The sequence below is a fragment of the Mesoplodon densirostris genome, chromosome 10 (genome assembly GCF_025265405.1).
Source record: "Mesoplodon densirostris isolate mMesDen1 chromosome 10, mMesDen1 primary haplotype, whole genome shotgun sequence".
Lineage (NCBI taxonomy): Eukaryota > Metazoa > Chordata > Mammalia > Artiodactyla > Ziphiidae > Mesoplodon > Mesoplodon densirostris.
In genome coordinates, this window is record NC_082670.1 from 9,025,101 (window position 1) to 9,047,769 (window position 22,669).

General features: G+C 43.1%; 1 long non-coding RNA gene across 1 annotated transcript in view; it reads right to left on the reverse strand.

Moving 5' to 3' along the window:
• Positions 1-22,669, reverse strand: part of LOC132497785 (uncharacterized) — a 192,963-nt gene that overhangs the window by 45,369 nt on the left and 124,925 nt on the right. The window lies entirely within an intron of this gene.

Below are 22,669 nucleotides of genomic sequence, written 5' to 3' on the forward strand. Positions count from 1 at the left end.
CTACACCACGGGTCCCCAACCCCCAGACCGCAGACTGGTGTCAGTCTGCAGCCTGCTAGGAGCCGGGCCGCACAGCAGGGGGTGAGCGGCGGGTGAGCGAGCGAAGCTTCATCTGCCGCTCCCCCTCCACTCCCCATCGCTCCCCATCAACCCCATTGCGTGCATTACCGCCTGAATCATTCCCCCAGCGGCCCCATTTGAGGAAAAATTGTATTCCTCGGAACCAGTCCCTGGTGCCAATAAGGCTGGGGACTGCGGGTCTACACCACAGCCATCCAAGCACAGATGGAGCAGGTGAATCCTGTCCGGGTGGGCAGCATAGACGTTTACACAGCACTGAGCCCAGTTGTCTGTGCTTTATAACAATCGACGTCTGGCATTTGTTTCGTGGAGTAACTAATTCTGCCACCGACCACTTCCTCTTCACTCTTGCCTGTTCCCCAGGAACATGCTCTTTTCATGTTGCTTTGCTTCCTTATGCCTCAGGTATAACTACTCAGCTCCTTCCTGCAGCTTCATTCTCTGAACCTAGGTCAGCGTTAATTTGGGAGTCTTAACGTCCCCCTTCCCCCAGGCAACAGGGCACAATGGTAAGAAGAGTCTTCAGAGTCAGAAAGATCTGAGTTTGAATCTTGGCTCAGCTAGTGATGAACTGTGTGACTTCAGGAAAGTGACGTAACCCGTCTGAGCTTCAATTTCCTCATCTGTGTAATGCTGGCAATATCTATTCTTTAGAGCTGTGAAGAGCTTAGCTAATTTAGGTAATGTCCTTGGTACACAGTAGACACGGGAGTATGGATGGTTATTAATAATAAAAACAACAGTAGTACTCATGATGATGATCTGGTACTTCTACTCACGGCCCTGGATCTACTGACTTAGAATTTCAGTTCTCCCATCTATTAAGTGAGGATAATAGCAATTATTTGGTAGAGTTATTTGGGGATCCAATGTGATAAAAATGTGTCAGACACACAGTGGGCTCTTGGAGCATGGGTATATCACTGCCTCCTTGCCCTCCAGGGCATCCTTCCCCTTTTCGCTGTCACATCCATCACTAGGCCCTTTCCCTCCATCTTGAGATGCTCCTGGCAGGGGTCTCAAGTGCTTTCTAGGCAAACGGCCTCTGAGATGAGGTTCTCCTTTTTGGGTTGCCCAAGATCAAAGAGTCATTTTTTTTCTGTCCCTTGTTTCTCTCTTGTTCTCTCTTGCCTGTTATAGGTTGAATTGTGTCCCTCACTCTCTCCCCAAAAAAGGTACTTTGCATTCCTAAGGCCCAGTACCTCTGAATGTGACCTTATTTGGAAACAGGGTCTGCAGATTTAATCAAGTTAAGATGAGGTCATCAGGGTGGGCTCTAATCCAATATGACTGTTGTCCTGATAAGAAGACAAGCGAAGCCACGTGGAGCTAGAGGCACACAGTGAGGAGACAGCAATGTGAAGACGGAGGGAGACGAGTTTTGTCACCACAAGGCAAGGAACACCTGGGGCTGCCAGAAGCTGGGAGAGACAAGCAAGGCTCCTCCCCTAGACACTTCAGAGAGCTCATGGCCTCACCAACGCCTTGATTTCAGACTTCTGGTCTCCAGAACTGTGAGAGAATACATGTTTGTAATTTCGAGGCAATCAGTTTGTGGTACTTTGTTATGCAGCCCTAGGAAACAAACACACTGGCTCCATTACTAGCTTGAGTTCACATGACTGAGAGGTTTATTCATTTGTGAAACAAACATTCGTAAGCCCACCTTTAGGATTCACTAGTTGTTTATCCAAATTAGGGATGTATTATGCAATTATGTATCACATAAAATAGATCAAATGGAGTAAGTTTAGGCTGAGGAGGAAGGGGAAAAAAACTGCTTAAGAAGACTCAAAACACTACCTTACTGATGGATAAGAGACAGCCACTTGCTGTAAGAGCTGGAAGGGGCTTACGTGAATATCAGGGCGGGAAGAGTAATAGGTCATGATTCAGATGTCTCTGGGGAGCTGGCATTTTCGTGCTGATTTGATCTAAGATTCCAGTTTATGAAGAGATGAGGTTTACAGACTAAAAATTAGCCACAAGGTACAACTTTACTCCTGGCTTAACAGAAGACTGAAAGAATAAAGCAAGCAGCTTGTCAGAACTTGCAGGCCAGCATGAGATGCCGTGGTTTGAACATAACTAACTTGGCCTGCGTATGAATTACAGGAAGAAAGGAAGGAAGAAGCTGAGCTCTAAGGCTATTTATTCCTTTTCTGTGGGACATGCTGAAGAAAAGATCGAGTCTCATGTCACAGACCCAGCAGGAAACCATGGGGCCAGATGGGGCTGAAGGGGTGTGCGTCACCAGCATCCCGCTTTCAGGAGCTCCATATTTGGGAGCCCAGCAAAGGCTCATCATGATCCTAACGGAGCCCTCTTGGTTCTGGGGCTGCTGCGAGCTTCAGCCAGATGTGTGTACGTCTCGAAAGTTAGAATGAATGGTAATGGCCTTGGACTCACACAGCCTCATGTTTCAGGGAAAAATAGTACTTAGAGCTCAGGGGTGGGGACGGAGGAGAAAACTGGGGTAAACACTGTTGAAGGCATGATGAGATCTGATGGGGACGGGCATGTGCCCACTGCCGGCCAATCAGAACTCTCCATTGTCCTGGCCACAGAATTGGCTTAGGAACGGGCACGGGGCACACGTCAGCCCAAAGAGAGTCAATCTAGGGGCTTTTACACAAACTCTATCAGGAATGAGATGCAGTCAGACAGGTGACTGAGAGAACAGTGTGCTCCCGGAGCTGCTGGGGGCAGCTTGTTACTGTTGGAAGAGTCAGCTTGAGTGAGTTCAGGGATGGAGAGAGAGACTCAGTCCTGATGAGACTGAGCCCCTGTATCCAGCTGTGCCCAAAGCTCTTTTCTGTTACATGAGCCAATACGCTCTATCCTTTTATTTTCTTAAGCCATGAGCAGTTAGGTTTCTTTTACCGGCAACCTAAAGAGTTCTGACTAATACGCAGACCTCAGCAAGACACAATAGGACCACAGCACATACCACAGAAGTATATAGAAGCCAGACAGAAGATTCAACCTGTATGCACACGGCATATTGGACCTGAGGGCTTGCAAAATAGAGAGGGTATAAACACAGGAATGGTTACAAGAGTATTTTAGAGTATTTTAAAACACAAAACGATGGCGTTATTTCTTTAAACCCTTCTGGAATTAGGGAATAAAGACAAAGTTCAAGAAAACATGATCAGCTGAATCCTTGCAGTAATATGGCATCATCGCCGCCGCCACCACCGTCCTCATCATTTCATCCCAAAGGCAAGAAGTGTGGGTTTTGTCTAGGCTCCGACCTAGGGCAACCGACCCATCCAGGTTTGTCCAGTGGGACTCTCCCTGTTTGAAAACTGCAAGTCCCCCATTCTCTGGACTCCCTTAGTCCCTGGACGGTGAGTCATGCCATGTTTTGGGGAGCTCCAGGTTTTTATAAAGCGTCAGAAGGGGGCAGGGTGCCAAGTGACCTCTTCTGCTTTGGTCATCGGGGTTTCTCTTCTGTATGTTTTAAAAGTCGGAGATTTCATCGGGGGAAGGGAAACCTGCTCTCCGAGGGACCTCCCTCTAGAATTCCATGATCTATTTATTTTTGTTACAGGACAAATTGGCTCTTATAGACCAGTAGTTCCCTCACCCGGCTGATCCTAAGTCACCTGGGAAACTTTAAAATGATATAGGTTCCCGGCTGCCACACCTGGAGGCTCTGACTCAGGTGGAATCGGGTGGAGCCAGAGGTCTGTATTTTTAAAACTCTTTGCAAGTGACATATACATATAAATTATTCACAAATGTCGGTATGTTAACAATCGTTAGTAATAAATCACTTTCCACACACCTCACCAATGGCTAAGACATACCATTGTTTGAGACACCATGCTCCAGTTCAGCTTAAACTTTCCGGGCACTGGGAGGGCTTGTGAAAACACAGTTCACTGGTCCCCACCCTCAGGCTTTCTGCTTCTGTGGGGCTGGGGTGACAGGGAATTTGCCCTTCCAAGACGCTCCCAGGAGGCCATCAACTACCTTGAGTAGCACCGTTGCAGACTGTAAGCTCAGCTGAGTGTCTAGTCGGGTCTCCTGAATCTTTGTTATCATTATTACTCTCTCATCTCCCCCTAGGATGGTAGTCTGTAAATTGTTGATAAATGAACACGTGGATAAATGTTTTACGGGCCTCAATGACAGTGGCTATTCCACCAACTTTCTGAAGAATACTGTGTCCTACACCCCTTAGCATGTCAGAAAGGTTTCTGGTTATCTAAGGAATATTGATAGTATTATAGGCCCTCAGCTGAGGACATGAGTGGGAACAACAGGATTTCCAGCTCTTGGCTTTAGGGGCTTTGTGCTGAATACAATAAAGTGAGGGCTGCCTCTATCCTGGGGCCTCCAGCCACACCCACTGGACTCTCTCAAAGACTCCATTTTGCTTGTTTGTCACTTTCTAAGGCTGGTAGGTTTATTTTTCACCCACTAACTCCTTTCTGGCTTTCTTTAGCTTCTCGTCACATTTACATTTTTAAATTGATTTGCTGGGACATTACCCAAGCATATTCTGGTTGCAATGATTTTTATTCCTGTGGGTAAACTTGTCATTATCTCTCTGGAAGCCTAAGAATGGCTATTCCAATCTCTGCTCAGGCTGTGCAGGACCCCTAACGATCCCTGCATCCTCTGGCCTGTTTGTTCTCTGTTGGTGCCGGCACAGCTGTGGGCACCTTGGCACTGTCTTCCCACGCATCTTCACCAGTTAAAGGAATGTTTCTTGGACTACAGAGATCTATGCATGGCTGCAACCCAGACCTCAACCCAGACACGCCCCAAACAAAGTTAGAAAGGAAGAGAAAGCCACTGACCATTATTAGCCACGAAATAGGGGAGCATCCTGTCCAAGTTCTGCAGGAACATTCAGATGGTGTTTAAGTGGCTTTGCAACTTTTATGTAAGTGCTTGAAATAAGAAACAGCACCCAGAAAAACAGTAATAATACTAATAATAGAATTTAAAGATTTCCTATTTATTTCAGATTCCTGCTACCATAACGATCTTACAAACAGCTGCTTAGTTGCTATACTGTCTCGTTACCCTCAAGAAAATGAGTGTCCAAACAGGCAGGAAACAGAGAGCCTTCCTAACTTTCCTCCCTGATAAGAGGGTTTGGTTCTGATCAGAGTCTATACATGGGAGAAATAATCCCTTCTAGATCAGTTCTACATCAGCCTAGCTGAATGGCCAAGTCTGTGGCAATGAGCAAAAGCCATTCATTACCCAGTCACTGTGGGTCCCACCTCCAGAGCTAACTAGTCAACAACTGAAGGAGCAACCACTCTACTATTTCATAATGTCAGCAGCATGACAGGGGCAATGCCTGTCTGATGCCATCCGTGGCAGAAATGCCAGCCAGTGAAGAACTGTTCTCTAGTGCAAACTGGTCTGGGAGGTTTGGAAGGTTCCAGAACTTTTTGATGTTGTGTTCATGACATTTGTGTTTCAGGAAACGTCTCTCCCTGGCTGACAGGAAAATATCATGTTAGATAATAAATAAAACTGAGGATTTTTTTTTTTAAGTTTTAACTCTCCATTTGGAGAATTAAGTTACTCTAGGGGGAAAATGGGTATTTCTCTTGTAGATACATGTTTGTGTGTGTGTGTGTGTGTGTGTGTGTGTATAAAATCTAAATGTGACCCTGGCACATGGGCAGGAGGAGAAATTAGTCCAAACAATGGCAGAGGCACAGATACTCAAGGAATATTTGGGAATTTGCATAGGAAAAAAATAAAGTCTTAATGAATGGTGTTATGCTAGCTTTCTCCCTTTTCGTCTTTCTCTTTTTCTCCCTCCCTCTTTTGTGTGTTCTGCCTCTTGCTTCTCCTCTGCATGTCTTAAGCCTTTCAGTAGCACCCCTGGGCCCAGCTACTAGTAACAAGAGCCACAACGAATACTTTGACCTCCATATTCTATGAGCTTCATTTCTTAATTTTTTTCTAGACTCCATTATTTATTCCTCAAATTATACTGTTAAACAACCCCAGTCACATTATTCTTTCATTTAATTCCCTTCTCAGTTTGCTTTTCTCACTGGAGGAAAAGATTTGTGTAGGTGTAAAAATCTGGCACTGGGTTGACTATAGCCATGCAGGAAATACCCACCTACACACGCGGGCTAAGTGATAAACCACCAAGCCCAAAGGTGAATCTCTTTTATTAAATGGCAATACATTAGGAATTGAATGTTAAAGGAACAGACCTTTACTGACTAGTTACCATGTGTAAATTCCATACGAGGCTCTATGGGGGAACAGAAATGACTAAGAAGTTTACAAAAAGCTTCATTTATTAGAAGAGGCAGATGCATAACAATGAACTAAGCTAATGTGGAAATAAATTATTGCTCCAAGACTCTTCCTTTCATCATACTGTAGGACCATATTGCAATCGCCATGGATAATGCATTATTTTTTAACTTAAATTTCTTTCCTTGCAAAGTTTCTCTTTTAGAATCAAACTACTGATGCAACATTCAAAGGATTCTGCTAGGCCTATTCCATTTCTAAATCTTTTTTTTTTTTTTTTTTTTTTTTTAACTAAAAGATCCCTCTCAGTCAGCTGCAGTCAAGGACTCCAACTCAATACAGAGATTCCTTTGGTTCAGCCTAATAAAAGTGTGCCACAATGGTCTACAGCACCTTCACAGCTAGCTGATGGATACACCTGCTACCCATCCCACTGACAAAGCCAAAGACACAAAAACCTGGCGAAAGATGAAGTAGAGGGAATTCTGTGATTTAAGGAGATTGATGAACAGGTTTGCACTGGGAGGAGGTGGGCAGGAGAAATGCCTTTGTCAGAAGTTTTTGAAGCCTAAAAATGATTTACAATTAGATGATTTCAAGTACCAAGTGAAGATTCACTATCTAGATCTTATATAATAAAATTCTTAGGGCATTTAGATACATATTCTGAAAAATGAGAGACATCAACAAAGCATGCCTAACTGAGTAGGAGGGAAAGATTGTGGTAAATCCAAAATATGCTCATTTAGGGCATTAAAGTACTAGACCATGTCTACACTCTAGAAGTAGGTTTAATCCATGAGGATTCTGCACCATAGTGTGATATTACTTGTAGCTGGAGGAAGCTATGTCTTCAAAACAGCTACACTTAAAGGCTCCATCAGCTACAAGTCTGAGAAGGGAGGGATCTCCCTTCCTAGCAGAGGTCTGAAGAATACTCTTTTGTTTCTGCTTGCATGAAGTGAATAAACGCATGGATGTTTTTAAGTCAGGTAGATGTGAATTTAGATTCTTAGCTCTGTAGTCATTCTAAACCTCAGTAGTTTTTTTCCATTGAATAATAATGGCTAAAATTTTTTTAGGGCCTCCTAAGTGTAAAGCACTGTTGTAAGCAGTGGATATATTTTACTTCATCTAATTTCACAATAATCCAATGAGGCAATGTGCAAAAAAGAGTTAACACAGCTGGCCTGAGGCTGCTATCCTTAAAAAGCCTTGCTTACATGGTTGACCCTGAGCAGGCATCTGGGAACTTGGGTTTCAAGAGGGTTCCCACCATTCCCTGAGAAGAATTACTCACTGTACCTAACCATTTGTACAAACAATGGGGTTCATGCTGAACACCTGCTCCCTCCTGGGAGGCCGGAATTTTGGTATGTGCCACACAGAGGGTACCCAAGTGACTGGCCCTCAGTCAAAACTCTAGCACTGAGTCTCCAGTGAGCTTCCCTGGTAGACAATACCTCACACCAGTCATAACTCACTGCAGGAGGAATCGAGCATGTCTTGTGTGACTCCCTGGGAGATGAATCTTGGCAGCTTCTGCCTGGTTTCCTCCGGACTTTGCCCTGTGTACTTTTCCTTCTGCTGATATTTTTTTTCACATCTTTATTCGAGTATAATTGGTTTACAATGTTGTGTTAGTTTCTGCTTTACAACAAAGTGAATCAGCTATACATATACATATACCCCCATATCCCCTTCCTCTTGCGTCTCCCTCCCACCCTCCTTATCCCACCCCTCTAGGTGGTCACAAAACACCAAGCTGATCTCCCTGTGCTATGCAGCTGCTTCCCACTAGCTATCTATTTTACGTTTGGTAGTGTATATATGTCCATGCCACTCTCTCACTTCGTCCCAGCTTCCCCTTTCCCCTTCCTGCATCCTCAAGTCCATTCTCTACGTCTGTGTCTTTAGTCCTGTCCTGCCCCTAGGTTCTTCAGAACTTTTTTTTTTTTTAGCTTCCATATATATGTGTTAGCATTCGGTGTTTGTTTTTCTCTTTCTGACTTACTTCACTCTGTATGACAGACTCTAGGTCCATCCAGCTTTACAACAAATGCTAAAGGAACTTCTCTAGGCAGGAAACACAAGAGAAGGAAAAGACCTACAAAAACAAACCCAAAACAATTAAGAAAATGGTAATGGGAACATACATATCGATAATCACCTTTTGCTGATTTTAATTTGTATCCATTTGATGCAATAGATCTTAGCTGTGGGTACGATTGTATGCTGTGACATCATACTAGGATGATGTACATGTATGTACATGTACATACATCATGTCTCACTAGGATGATTCATCCTGTGAATCATCCTAGTGAGACATTGAATCCGGGGGTGGGCTTGGGGACCCTGACGGAGATGTGTGACATTGTTATTACCTCAGCTTTAAAGGTGAGGAAGCTGATTCATGGAGAGGTTAAGTATCTGTCTTAAGGTCACACAGCAGGCACAACCAGGATTTGAACCCAGGCAGTCTGGTTCCAGAGCCCTTGCTTCTAACCCCTACGGAGACTCTAGAATTATAGTAGCAATAGCTCCTTCGTTGGGTGATTGTGAATCAAAGGAGGAGTGTTTGCTTAGAACATACTAAATACTCAATAAAACTACTATTATTTTGTTATGCAACAGCCAGCTATGCCTTCCACCTGCTAATCAGGAAATCTACCATACATTTCCCACAGCTCAATGACAAGTAGAATGTCTTCAAGAAGTTGAAACATCTATGAGGAGAAAAAAGGGAGGGGAATGGTATGGCACTCATCCCACTCTTTTTTTTTTAAGAATAATATTTATTATAATACTTGTTCCTTACGAGCTAATTGGAGCCTTGACACCTTCCCTCCTCTTTCTTCACCTCTTCTGTGGTCTCCTAGGGTCCACTGGACACTGGAGACTGGACACTGTGCTGACACTGATGGAATTAGTACAGCAGGCTGAGTGTTTAGAAGAACTGGGCAGAGCTGGACAGGGATGGGTGGTTTTAGCTGAGCCCCCTTCATTATGGTAACCGTATTTTCTACCAACCGTTCCCCAAATGGAACACATTGTCTTACAACAGAATACTTAACATTCTGTCTGCTGAAATTACTTCTCAATCGCCCTCACTCTTCCTTAACTTTCAAACCTTCTAATTAATGCAGGAACATCCTGTTTATTTCCATTGAGGAAACTAAACGACCCCAGCATTCCACAGACCTATTCTTGCACTGCTTTCAAAGAGAAACAACTTTCTGCTAAATGCCTGTTTTCTCTGCATCACAGCAAATGAATGGCAAGTTTCTATGATGGCTTAGTTGGTGGATCAAGATGTCCTAGTTAGCGCTGGAGTTGGCTAAAGCACAGTATATCTACATGGTAGAATCTGGAGGGTAAAGGAAGATGCCCCTGTTTTAAAACCTCATCTCCATCTACTCCCCCAAATCCCCTTTACTAGAGAAGCAAACTTCTTATTTCATAGGAAGGAATATGACTTAAAACGTAACTAGCAGGAAAGTAATGGCTTGGCGTTCCACCAACTGAAATCAATGAGATCAAGTCCTTTCTTACAAGCACATTTTGATAAAAGTAAAATTGGAAGGAGACCATGGATATCAGGTATTTGAAAAGAGGACTTTGTCATAACAAGTGCCAGAAAAAGGAAATGGGATTTAGAAAGAAAAACTGGTGGTGGTACCCAAGGATCACTTCACGAATACAGCAGATTTTTCCATGGGAAATCTTGGCTTTTGGTGGTTAGCACTTTAAAAGCAATAGAGGAGAGATGGAAATAAAATTAAAAGCCTCCTAGTTTCAAGTAAATGCATTTTTCATCTAAGAAAAATCAATGTCTTCACACCGAAGGCATCTATGCTGTAAGGGTCCACCACAAGGAGTTTCTTAGTCATTAGATGAATGTCTTTAAGCAAATGACTTAGTTAAAAGACGGGGGTTTCAGTTCTAGCAGGTGTCATATGATCATTTGCCTGACTTCATATGGTCTCCTCAGTTTCATTATCTGTAGAGTGGAGGATATAATAATACTCCCCGGTACTGCTTTGAACACTAAATAAGTTGGTTGATGTGGGTCAATGTTCTGATGGAATTGTAAGTTAGCACCTAAATGTTAGCTATTAACATTTTGATCCAATGATGTGAACCAGCTTCAAGACTGAAGAGGAAAACCAAACATAAGACAATGACCTAGTTTTCACTGTACTGGACATCAGGAAAGGAAGGTCACCTCAGGAGGAGAGCCTTATGGAGCTAGATTACAAATGGAAAGGGTGCTGCAGTAAACTCACTACATGACTGGTCAAAATACTAGCCTTTCCCCATTGCAACCACCTTAATCCTTCCTCCTGGGTCTGTCTGGTTGAAATCACACACAGTGGTCTAAAGAGGCCATGGCATCAATTAAGATTTAGGTCAGAGCCTCTGAGGTAGCCAGTGATTTAGTTTCTGGGATTAAGGAAGACAAAAATCTTACCAATGGCTGGATAAGAATAACATTCCTTTCTATGTGATCATCCTACATCAAGGAAATGTTTGAAATTTAGGCAGTGTAGGATGATGTGCCTGCTAAAGTTATTATATGGTTGAACTTTTGAAAAACACAGCGGCACAAATGTGTTTTATCAATCTTTCCTGTTGGTAAGAATCTTGGAGAAAGCAAATTTGACTCATCTCCCAGTGCAGTTCACTCTAAAATGGATCACTGTTCTAAAGGGCTCATTTGGCCCTGTTGGATTCCGGTCCATCTGCTTGGAGTCCCCTCTCCCGTCACCATCATGGTAACAGCCTGTGTTCGCTCCCAGAATGCAGCTGACCATCATTAGGCTCGGAGTAAGCTGCAATTAGCAAGTCTCTCAGCTTGTCTCCCAAGGAACTTATTTTTCAGTGGAAATTTTTGTAATGTTGCTGTCTGGTTTTTTAACTCTTCCCTGGAGACCAAACTCCCCAGCTCAGTCCTTGGCAATGCGATTCTAAGAGTGAATGATACCATACCCTTTGGGACCAACTAATTGCTGTAATTTCTTAAATTTAGCTACTAGCTGTTTTGGCATCTTCCACACAGTATCCCTTGCAAATTAATCCTGCCGAACTATGAAACGTCTGGCTTTTCTGTGTGAACGATCAGAGATTTACAAGACAGGATCTTGGCTCTCACAAGGCCTCTTCAGTGTGGTCAGGGGTAGTAAGCAAAAGCTTCAGTGTTTCAGGGACCCACTTGCATTTACTTACTGGGAGAAAGTGATAAGGTGTTTGCCAAGGTCACCCCGTTCAGTGACCTAGGGGCTGCTTAAAACTTACCGTGGATAACCGCAGCTGCTTTTCCCATCTCCCCTGGGCCCACATGGCCATTTGCAAAATTGAGAAGGAGAGATAGGGATGGAGGATAATCAGAAATCCAAACAGATGGAGGAAGGCTTTGAACTTAAAAGGCAAACAATGATGATTTATTTAACTTACAGATAAAATAAACATAATTTAATCTATCAACTATATTTATTCCTGTGATTTCTCATTAGCACAGAAAATCAAGAGTTGTCTATGCTTTAAAGGCTAATACAGGGAATTCCCTGGTGGTCCAGTGATTAGAACGCCAGGCTTTCACTGCAGAGAGTGTGGGTTCAATCCCTGGTCAAGGAACTAAGATCCTGCAAGTCACACGGTGTGGCCAAAAAAAAAAAAAGGGTAATAAAATGATTTTTTTTTCTATTTATTAATGAGTCACTCTGAGGTAACTACTCGACCACTTGGGCACCTTACAAATCAACACAAATGAAACAAATGATCCCAGTAGTTTTCTGACTTTAAACTCGCTTGAAAAAAAGTTTCATGCTGGCAGGGACTGTTGGTCTTGTTCCCCTCAGCGCCCAGCACCCTGTAGGGACTCCATCAATATTTGCTGACTGATGATTGATACACAGGTTGGTCGACATGATAACGAAGGAAAGCTAACTTTAAAAAATCCTTCTTGTATTCCCTTTCAATAATAGTACCTCTGTGATCCTGTCTGTCACCTAGATAATGAGATATATACCATTTTGACTTTCTTTACGGAGGTTGAATTGAATTAAATTGGATTGTTCCATTCATCCTAGAAGACTTTTCTATATATATATTTCCACACTCCCCTCTTCTGGAATTCTCTTTTCTTGTCAAACCCTACTCATTCTTTAGGTTCTTTCTCATTTTTGAAACCTTATTCTCTCTCCTCTTCCTCCTACCAGCTAATAAGTATCGAGTATTTAATGTGTCAAATACTGCTTTAGATACTTGGTGTATATTGAACACTCAAAGCCATGTACTGACTCAGAACGTTCAAAACCAACCAGTGAGGTAGGACTGTTATTACCTCCTTTCTGCAGATGAGACACTGAGAAACAGAAAGGTAAAGTAAATTGCTCAAGAGCACACAGCGGCTGGGTAGTAGAGGAGGGATTCTAACCCAAGCGGGTGGCTCCAGAGCTGCCCTCTTAAAGACTCCACCAGTTACTTCAGCCCTCCTGGATCTGCCCATTTTCTGAATTCCAATGATCACTTTTTTTTTTTTTACAATATAGATAATAATGACCATTTCACTAAAAATGGGCTTATACGATACATTCCATTGTATTTATTGTTTTGAATTTAGTTCACATCTTTTCATGTCTTGGTGTGTAGATCATCTTTATTCTTTTTCTAACAGTTACATAGTATTTCAAAGTGCAGATTGCCAAATTATAATAAGGACGTCACTGATGGCCATTCTGATGGTGTTCACATTTTCAGTAACATGCACAATTTCATCTCAGCCTCAAAAGAAAAGAAACCTGTGCTAGGTTGAGCTCAACCTCAACTTGAGAGTGTTAGGCCAAGAAGATCATCTATGCTATTAAGAAATAAGTTATTCATCAGAGAGAAAATATGACACAGAACAGACCAACACTTCTCTAACTGGGTATTCAAGGAATGCTATTGTTGGGGATGTTAACTGGTGTAGGCAATACTTTGTTTAACTATGAAATAGACATATCTCTCTGCTAAATCATCCTGGCAGGAACCCAGGAGGGCCAATCCCTGCATCAGAGGCCTGCTTAGAGTAAGATATTACACAAAAGCATGACTGAAGTTTTCCTATAGCTAAAGCAAACAGCCAGCAACATTTTCTCTGAAAAAATGCTCAGGGCAAAAGTATCCTTTGCTCTGCTATATTAAGTAGAACTCTGTTTTTCAGTCAAGCTGTGATTAAAATACTAGAGCAGATTCAAATTTGCTTTCCTGCGGAAAGTCTGTTTTGCCTACAGTGTGTGCAGCCCAAGAGGGTGGGCTTCTTGCTTTCACAAAGGATTGCCAGGCCTGCTGCCCACTCGTCTGGTGGCAGTTCCCACCGGGACTTGGGAGGGGATGGGATGACTTCCCCTTCTGCCCTCCCATGACCTGCACTTGGGTCAAAGGGATCAGCTCACAGGTCCCCAGAAGTGCATTGGTGCCCAGATGCCTTGCTTCTTTGCTCAGGCCACTTTTTCTTCCCATCACAATCTCCTCATGCTTTTCTATATCCTTCCTATTCTACAAAGACCATCCTGAGTCTACCTCTGCTGAGCAGGCTTCCTGGCTTGAATGGTTTTTCTTCCCCTACACAGTAGGCTCATTCCTAACACTCACTAGGTCATTCACTCATTCATTCAACAGATATTTATTGAGCACCTACCGAGTGCTAGAGATATAACAGTGAACAAAACAAGTCCTGCACCCACGGAGCTGGCATTCCAGGGGAGGAAACAGACAATAAGCAAATACACAGGTACTCCTATGTTAGGTGATAATAAGTGCAGGTAGTGGAGTGGGTGTGTGAGATGGGGATGGGGCTATTTTATAAAGCATGGAAGGGGAGGGTGGCATGATAAGGTGACATGTGACTAAAGAGCTGAATGAGGAAAGGGAGGGGCCTGATGAGGAGAGGGAGGGGCCTAATGAGAAAAGAGAGGAACCTTGCACATATCTCCTGGAAGGTCCTTCTAGTTCAAAAGTCCTGAGTTGGGCACATGCTTGGCCTTTGGGGGAACATCAAGGAGGCCATTTAGCTACTTGTTAAACATGATTTTTGTTTTACAAATGTCTGCTCTCTCCTCAACTCAAATGTAAGATTCTTGAGAATGGGGCTTTATGTTGGAGACAATAGGTGACACATTTTGACCATGCTTTCTTCAGTAAAATTCCACTCTTTGAGGTACACCACTTTGTAGTATACATCCTTGGGCCCCCTCCAGCACTTACCTAAAACTTTGATTGGATTACTACCCCTAGCTTTTGGCAGCTCAAATATCCTAATAAAATACTGATGTTCTTAGAGTGGAGGTCAGGTGTGTGAGACTCCTATGCCTGTGGCCACGTACAGCACTTAGCAAGCCAGCACAGATAATCTCATCATTTTAAGAAAATGGATTCTCAGTTCTAAGCAATATGAAGTAATGCCTTATTTAATGCCTATCTTTGCTTCAGGCAAAAAAACAAAAATGCAAGGAAAAAAGAAACCAAGAAAGTAAACAACTTAAAGCAACCAAAGAAACAAACAAATACCGTCTAGTGGTCTTAAGTCTTCCCAAATCAATCCTTCCAAAATCATAACACTTTCATTCAGTGGTTCCTTTATCTGTCTTGCCATAAAAATGAAGAAATTTTGAGAAAATTAAACAACTATGTACTAAATACCTTGGCTATTTTATTTTAAATACAATTGTATGCAATTTGTTAATCCTCACTGCCATTCATAACTGAATTATATGTGCTTTTGAAAGCTGTATAATGGAGAGCATGTGGTGTACAGTTGTTGAAATGTGTTTATGGTCATCATATAATTCACATCTGAGGTCCCTTGTCAACCATAAGGTCCATGAAGACACAACCTCACTAAATCCAATACTATATTATAAGGAGAACTGGATTTGATTGACTCGAGTCATATTTGCAGTGCTTCTTGAAGGCATGAAACCTACTGTAAGTGGTTTTAATTCCTTGACCACTTCCTACATATGAGCTCCTTGAGGATGGGGACTTTATCTGCTTGGCTTCACTACAAGATCCTCAACACCGTGCACAGTGCCTGGCCCAAACGGGGCTCTTGACAATTGTTGAATAAATGACTGTTAAATTATTTTCTAAAAGGAGATATGTTATCTGTGATGGTTAATTTCATGTGTTACCTTGGTCAGCCTAAGATACCCGGATAAGCAGCGCTATTCACAATAGCCAAAACGTGGAAACAACCTAAATGTCCACCAACAGATGAATGGATAAAGAAGATGTGGTATGTATATACAGTGGAATATTACTCAGCCATAAAAAGGATGAAATAATGTCATTTGAAGCAACATGGATGCAACTAGAGATTATCATACTAAGTGAAGTAAGTCAGAAAGAGAAAGACAAATATAATACCATATGGTATCACTTATATGTGGAATCTAAAATATGGCACAAACGAACCTATCTACAAAACAGAAACAGACTCACAGACATAGAGAACAACAGACTTGTGGTTGCCAAGGGGGAGAGGGGCGGGAGAGGGAAGGACCAGGAGTTTGGGATGAGCAGATGTAAACTATCATATATAGGATGGATAAACAACAAGGTCCTACTGTAGAGCACAGGGAACTATATTCAATATCCTGTGGTAAACCATAATGGAAAAGAAATTTAAAAAAAAAAGAATGTCTGTATGTGTATAACTGAGTCACTTTGCTGTACAGCAGAATTTGGAACAACACTGTAAATCAACTATACTTCAGTTTAAAAAAAATCAAGTTAAAAAAACATACCCGGATATTTGGTCAAACATTATTTCAGATGTTGCTGTGAAGTTATTTTCTTAAGTAGGATTAACATTTGTAAGTCAGTAGACTCAGAGCAAAGTGATCACCCTCCATATTCTGGGTGAGCCTCATCTAATCAGATGAAGGCCTTAAGAGAAAAAAGACCAACTTCCGCCTTGAGCAAGAGTTCTGCCAGCAGACTGACTCTGTGCTCAGCTGCAACCTCAAATCTTCCCTGGGCCTCCAGCCTGCCCGTCTACTCTGTAGATTTTGAACTTGCCAGCTTCCACGAATGCATGAGTCATTTCTTTAAAATAAATCTCTCTTTATATGTACATATATACACACAGCCTACTGGTTCTGTTTCCCTGCAGTATCCCTTAGACTTTTACTCTTTCAGTGAATTAGTCCATATGTAAATGTAATTTACCAGGACGTATCCTCACCCACCAAGACCCTACAGTCACCGAAGCCAGATCAGTGACACAACCCCTGACACTAGCCATTGACCTCAACTTCTCCACTCTGGTGGAGGGACAGAGAGCATTACCTCCTCAACATTCTGTCTCTCTTGGGATGTAAAGCCCCTGCACATTTTCCCTCTAGAGAAACAGGTGCTAAGGGAACACAGAACTTGCTACAGCCAGGCTGCGATGCTGTTATGTGAGAAGGCACAGGCTTACTACTGTGTTTTTCGGGGAAAATACTTGCCTTGGTGATGCTGAACCACTGATAGTATCACTTCCTCTAAATATTTCCACTCTTTACAAGTGAAGCTGTGGGTGGGGAATTTCAGAGTCACGGAACTAGTCCAAAGGTTATGAAAGGTTCACGGACATGGTACCATTTGATGACTATGTGCTAATTAGTCCCATATACTCTGAGGAAAAGATGAATCTAAAAATACATCAGTGGGAAGGCGCCAGAGGAGTTTTGTATGAAATGTGGACTCTTCAGGATCTAACAAGGTGGTTAGTACTCCTGGTGGTCATTTGCTGATTGGGCGGAGGATGCTTTTGAAAACTAAGTTTCACACAGATCCTTGCACCAAGGGTTTATGCGGTAGGGGAAGTGGACAGTGAGAGTGAAAGCTGTCCTTAATGTGCCCACAACCAGCACATTTCTCCACCCAGGAGTCCTTTTTATTTCTTCTTTTCCTCCATTTAAGGCCCCTTTCCTCCTTTGATGTCTTATTCCTTTTGGCTCTCAAGTGCCTAATTCATTCACCTTTTATCCCCAGTTAAAACCTGTTTCTAACATGTTTAGAGAGGTGCATGAGAGACGGAGAAATTTGGGAAGCATTGTGCCTTCCTGCAATCATACTCCGAGTCTTCATCTTTGGCAATGACCTAGCACTGTCAACTGATACAGACGATAAATACATTGTCACTTGTTTACACAACAGAATGCTCTACAGCCTTGAAAATGAGTTGTCAGCCCGTATCTACATCGACATGGATAACCCTCCAAAACAACGTTGAGCCACAGAGCCAGTTATGGAGGAATGCATATGGTATGATGACATGTGTTTAAAGTTCCCAAACAGGCAGAAATCAACTGCATATACACATAAACTATGTATAAATTAATGTATATATAAATTGCACATACACATATGCATATATGTATACATATAGGCACATGAGGCCAATCTGAAAAGTAATGGAATGTGATTAACACAAAACTTAAGACCGCAGTTCCTTTCAAGGGTTGGGAAGGTGGGCAGTGGGTACACGTGTATTTGTTTTCTTATTTCTACTATTATTTGGCATGTATGTACACATTATATGTACCTCTTTGTAGTATGAAATGTTTCACATTATTTAAAAATTTTTCTAAAATGAAACTTATCTGGATTATCAACCCTCGTTTACCACCTTCCTTGGAAAGTGGAGGGAGGGCCTTGGGGGAGAACAGCTGCCTATAGGAATTAAATAGAGTTGAGTTATAGACCTCCTTTAATCAAAGCTTCTAATCTGAAGTGAATGTGAAAAGGAATGTGGACGCATTGGCATCTCTGCCTGTTACCTTATTTCACCTCTGCGGAGTTACTTAAGGTTTGTCCTTAGGGCAGAACTACCCTGCATTGGAGCCTGGGGCTGTGTCGATTTCAAGCAGTCTTTCCCATCACTGCCTGGACATTTGGGAGCCATTGTGGTCACAGTGAAGTTGCTTATTTTGATGACCAAAAAGCCTGCAGCACACAGGGTGGCTTGGACACTCCCTTCTGAGGACGTCCATGCCATTCCTGGCCCTGCAGGGTTTCCATATCAAGTGTGCCGCCAGTACAATGAGTAACACGATTATTTTCTTTAAACTGACTCACTTTTAGGGTGGTGGGGGACGGTGAATTGGAGGGAGGTGGTCAAAAGGCACAAACTTCCAGTTATAAGATAAATAAATACTAGGGATGTCATGTGCAACATGATAAATATATTGAACACTGCTCTACGTTATACAGCAAAGTTTTTTTTTTTTTTTATTTTTTTTATTTTTATTTTTATTTTTTTTGCTGTACGCGGGCCTCTCACTGCTGTGGCCTCTCCCGTTGCGGAGCACAGGCTCCGGACACACAGGCTCCGCGGCCATGGCTCGCGGGCCCAGCCGCTCCGCGGCATGTGGGATCCTCCGGGATCGGGGCACGAACCCGTGTCCCCTGCATCGGCAGGCGGACTCTCAACCACTGCGCCACCAGGGAGGCCCTACAGCAAAGTTTTTAAGAGAGTAAATCCTAAGAATTTTTGTCACAAGGAAAACATACTTTTTTCAATGTCTTTAATGTTGTATCTATATGAGATGATGAATGTTCTACTATGATAATCAGTTCATGATGTATGTAAGTCAAATCGTTATGTTGTACACCTTAAACTTATTCTGTGCCATATATCAACCATATCTCAATAAAACTGGAAGAAAACAAAAACAGAAAAATAAATAGACACTTTAAAAAAAATTAAAGACGTAAATTAAAAAAAAAACAACTTTCATGCCACTCATGCAAATAAAAACACATTGCCATTGTTGTTACTAGAAGGTAGTCATTAAAAAAATAAATGCAGGAAGACGAAACCATGATACTAAATTTTAGCTAGCTACCATTGCCTGCTGATGGCTTATAGCCTGAGGTCTACTTTCGCTTTGTGCCAAAGGTAAATGGCCACAGGTTAGAGGGGTCTTTAGATCAGGCCTACAACAGAGGATCAAAAGAGAGAAATGGAAAAGATTTCTCTGTATGACAAAGTCTAGTGACTCAATGTGATTAAATGCCATATCTGGGTACCAAGTACCATATCAAATTATCATACTGTGTCCCACACTTTGGAACTTTTGATCAAATGAGTTTATGGGGAGACAGAGAAGCAGAGAGAAAGTGGAGGCGGTTTGCAGTAGGATGTGTCTTCACGTGGTGTAGTTTTGTACAGGACAGGATAAGTCTAAAGGAGCTTCCCCGTTCTGGTACCTGGGTCCTTTCTCCAAGTGGGACCTCACAAGGGAATGAGAAGGACCCTCCCCCTCCCCCAGGGCCCTTGAGTGGATATGAGGTGTGTTGCAGGGAGGAAGGGTGAAAAGAGGAGAGGAAAGCCATAAAGGGCACATTACCAAGCCAGCTACCACTGTGGGCAACTGAAGTACAAGTCCAGGTGGAAATTTTGAGAAAAGGTGAAAGACAGTCTTAGAGTTATTCCACTCGGGCCCAAGGGAGCTGGGATATTTACAGCCCATTAGAGAGTTAATTTCTGGACATTTTCATTTGTCTTTGGGCAATTACAGTGACCCTACCTGGCCTGGAGAAAGCCCTCAGGTCATGAGAGAAAGATGCAGGCTGTTAGAAGTCAGCCCAGTCCTGCTGAGGCCTGAAGGATGTAGGCAGGACTCTGACTGCTTCTACTACGCCCCTTCCCTGCTAGATACTTTAAAAATTGTTACCACGTTTAATCCTTACCCACAGCCCTTCCCGATAGTGATTAATTTCCCCTTATTTACATATAAAGGAAGAGGCACCAGGAGTTACGTCATTTGACCAAAGTCATACAGTCTGTGTTCTCCTGCACCTCTGGTTATACCTTTCTAGTCTTCTTTTTCCTTTCTTTTTAAAAAAAATATTGAGGTGAAACTCACATAATGTAAATTAGCCAATGTAAAGGGAACAATTCAGTAACATTCAATATATTCACAATGCTGTGCAACCACCTCCTCTATCTAGTTCCAAAACATTTGTGTCATCCCCAAAAGAGGCCTCATACCCATTAAGCAGTTGTCCCCCATATTTCCCTGCTCCCAGACCCCAATCTACATTCTGTTTCTATTGATTTACCTATTACGGACATTTCATTTAAATGGAATCATACACTTTGGGGGCCTGGTTTTTTGAGGTTCATACATGTTGTAGCATGTATCAGACCTTCATTCCTTTTTTTTTTTTTTTAATTTATTTTTGGCTGCTTTGGGTCTTCATTGCTGTGTGCAGGCTTTCTCTAGTTGTGGCGAGCAGGAGCTACTCTTCGCAGTGGTGTGCGGGCTTCTCACTGCGGTGGCCTCTCCTGTTGCGGAGCACGGGCTCTAGGTGTGCAGGCTTCAGTAGCTGTGGCGTGCAGGCTCAGTAGTTGTGGCTCGTGGGCTCTAGAGCACAGGCTCAGTAGTTGTGGCGCATGGGATTAGTTGCTCCGCCGCATGCGGGATCCTCCTGGACCAGGCATCGAACCCGTGTTCCCTGCATTGGCAGGTGGACTCCCAACCACTGTGCCACCAGGGAAGCCCCAGAACCTTCATTCCTTTTTGTGGCTGAATAATATTCCATCGTATGGTTATACCAGTATTTATCTATCCATTCATCTGCTGATGGACATTTAAGCTGTTTCTACTTTTTCGCGATTGTGAAATCGTGCTGGTAATGAAAGCATGAGCCCCTGTTTTCAATTCTTTGGGGTATATAGCTAGGAGTGGAATTGCTGTGTCATGTGGTAATTCTGTGTTTAACTTTTCAAGAAACTACCTAGTCTTCTTAGAGAGCTCATTCTCCTCTCCCTCTATTTAAATGTTAGGATTTCTTGAGGTTCCATCCTAAGCCACCCCCCTCATTTCTCACTTGATATTCTCTCTCAAGGATGTTTCATCCATACCCATGGCATCAGTCAGCATCTATATGTTCAGGATCCCCAGGACCCTGCTCTGAGCTCTAGACCAGCATGTCAACTGCCTGGCTGACATCTGCCTTTGGATGTGTTCAAGGCCCTCCAAAATCATCCATTCCAGAACGGAACTCACCCCAGGCCTGGTCGTTCACCAACTACTCTAGTCTCTGTGAGCGGTGAGCAGCATCAACATCCACAAAGATGCCCCAACCAGAAAACTGGGGACCATCTCAACACTTCCCCTGGGATCTCCTTTCCTATTTACCCCCAAGTCCTGTTGATTTTCCTTTCTCGATGACTCTATCTGTCTAGTTCCGCCTCTACTGCTACCATCCTTGTCTTGTCTGTACTCCCACTGATATCCTTGCTTGGCTGACTTCCTCAGCCTTCTAACCAGTCTCCCTGTCAGCAGGTGGGGCCCGTCCCATCCATTCTCCACACGGTAGCAACAGGGATTTATTAAAAATGCAGATCAGACCATGACACCCCAAGCAGCTTCTCCACCAGTTTTAGAATAAGCAGCATCTTCAACGCTCCTCTTTCTCTAGCCTCGTCTTGAGCCACTCTTCTCTTCCCTCTAGCCACACTGGCCTTAACTTAGCTGGACAATTCAGGCCTCCGCCTCAGGGAGCGCCATAAGCTGCTCCCTACACTTGGCACTAGCCAGCCCTTTGCCTTGTTCATACCTGTTCTTCTCCAGCTGTCATGGCCCCTGTGCTATGGAAACCTCGCGGATGCCCAGACAGATCAGGCTCCCCCGCGATGTGCCCTGGTCCTCATTGCACTTGGGTAATGATTAATCAACGGACTACAAGCTTTTGGGGGGCAGGGCGATGTCAGTTTTGCTCCATCTTACTTAAGTTTTGACTTAAAAGTGGCTTCCACACCGTGAATACTCACTAGAGACTTGTACAATAATTTAGTGACCTAATTCACGAGAAGCGGTGGAGCTCTAACATGAAACTGATTTCATACCCCGCCCTTTCCACTGCTCCCCTTTGCTCCATTCTTAGAACAGAAATGTCCTTAAAAATAAGCAAACTTGGAGCAAGCAGAAACACGGAGGAAAACCGCTTGGCTGGTTCCCAGGGTTCTGTCTGGAGGATAGTTCTTCACACCCACTTCTGGGTGGGAAACCAGCTGCTGGGGGGAAGGGAGGGGCTCTCCAGGCAGGAGCTGAAAGACCAGAGCCCCCGCCCTCACCTCTGGTCACTAGCTCAGGGACTAGCCTGCTCTCCGACCTCCTGGCAGCTTGAGGTAGCATCTGACCCTTCTAGAAGGGCTTTTCCTCTTTAAAGCTGGAGGTTTACTTCATTTTGAAGTAATTTCAGCAAGATAAAAAGTTGCCTCAAGTCTTTTGAGGAAGAAAGGCAATTGAATGAATGAACACATTAAATGGATTAATAAATACGGAGAAAA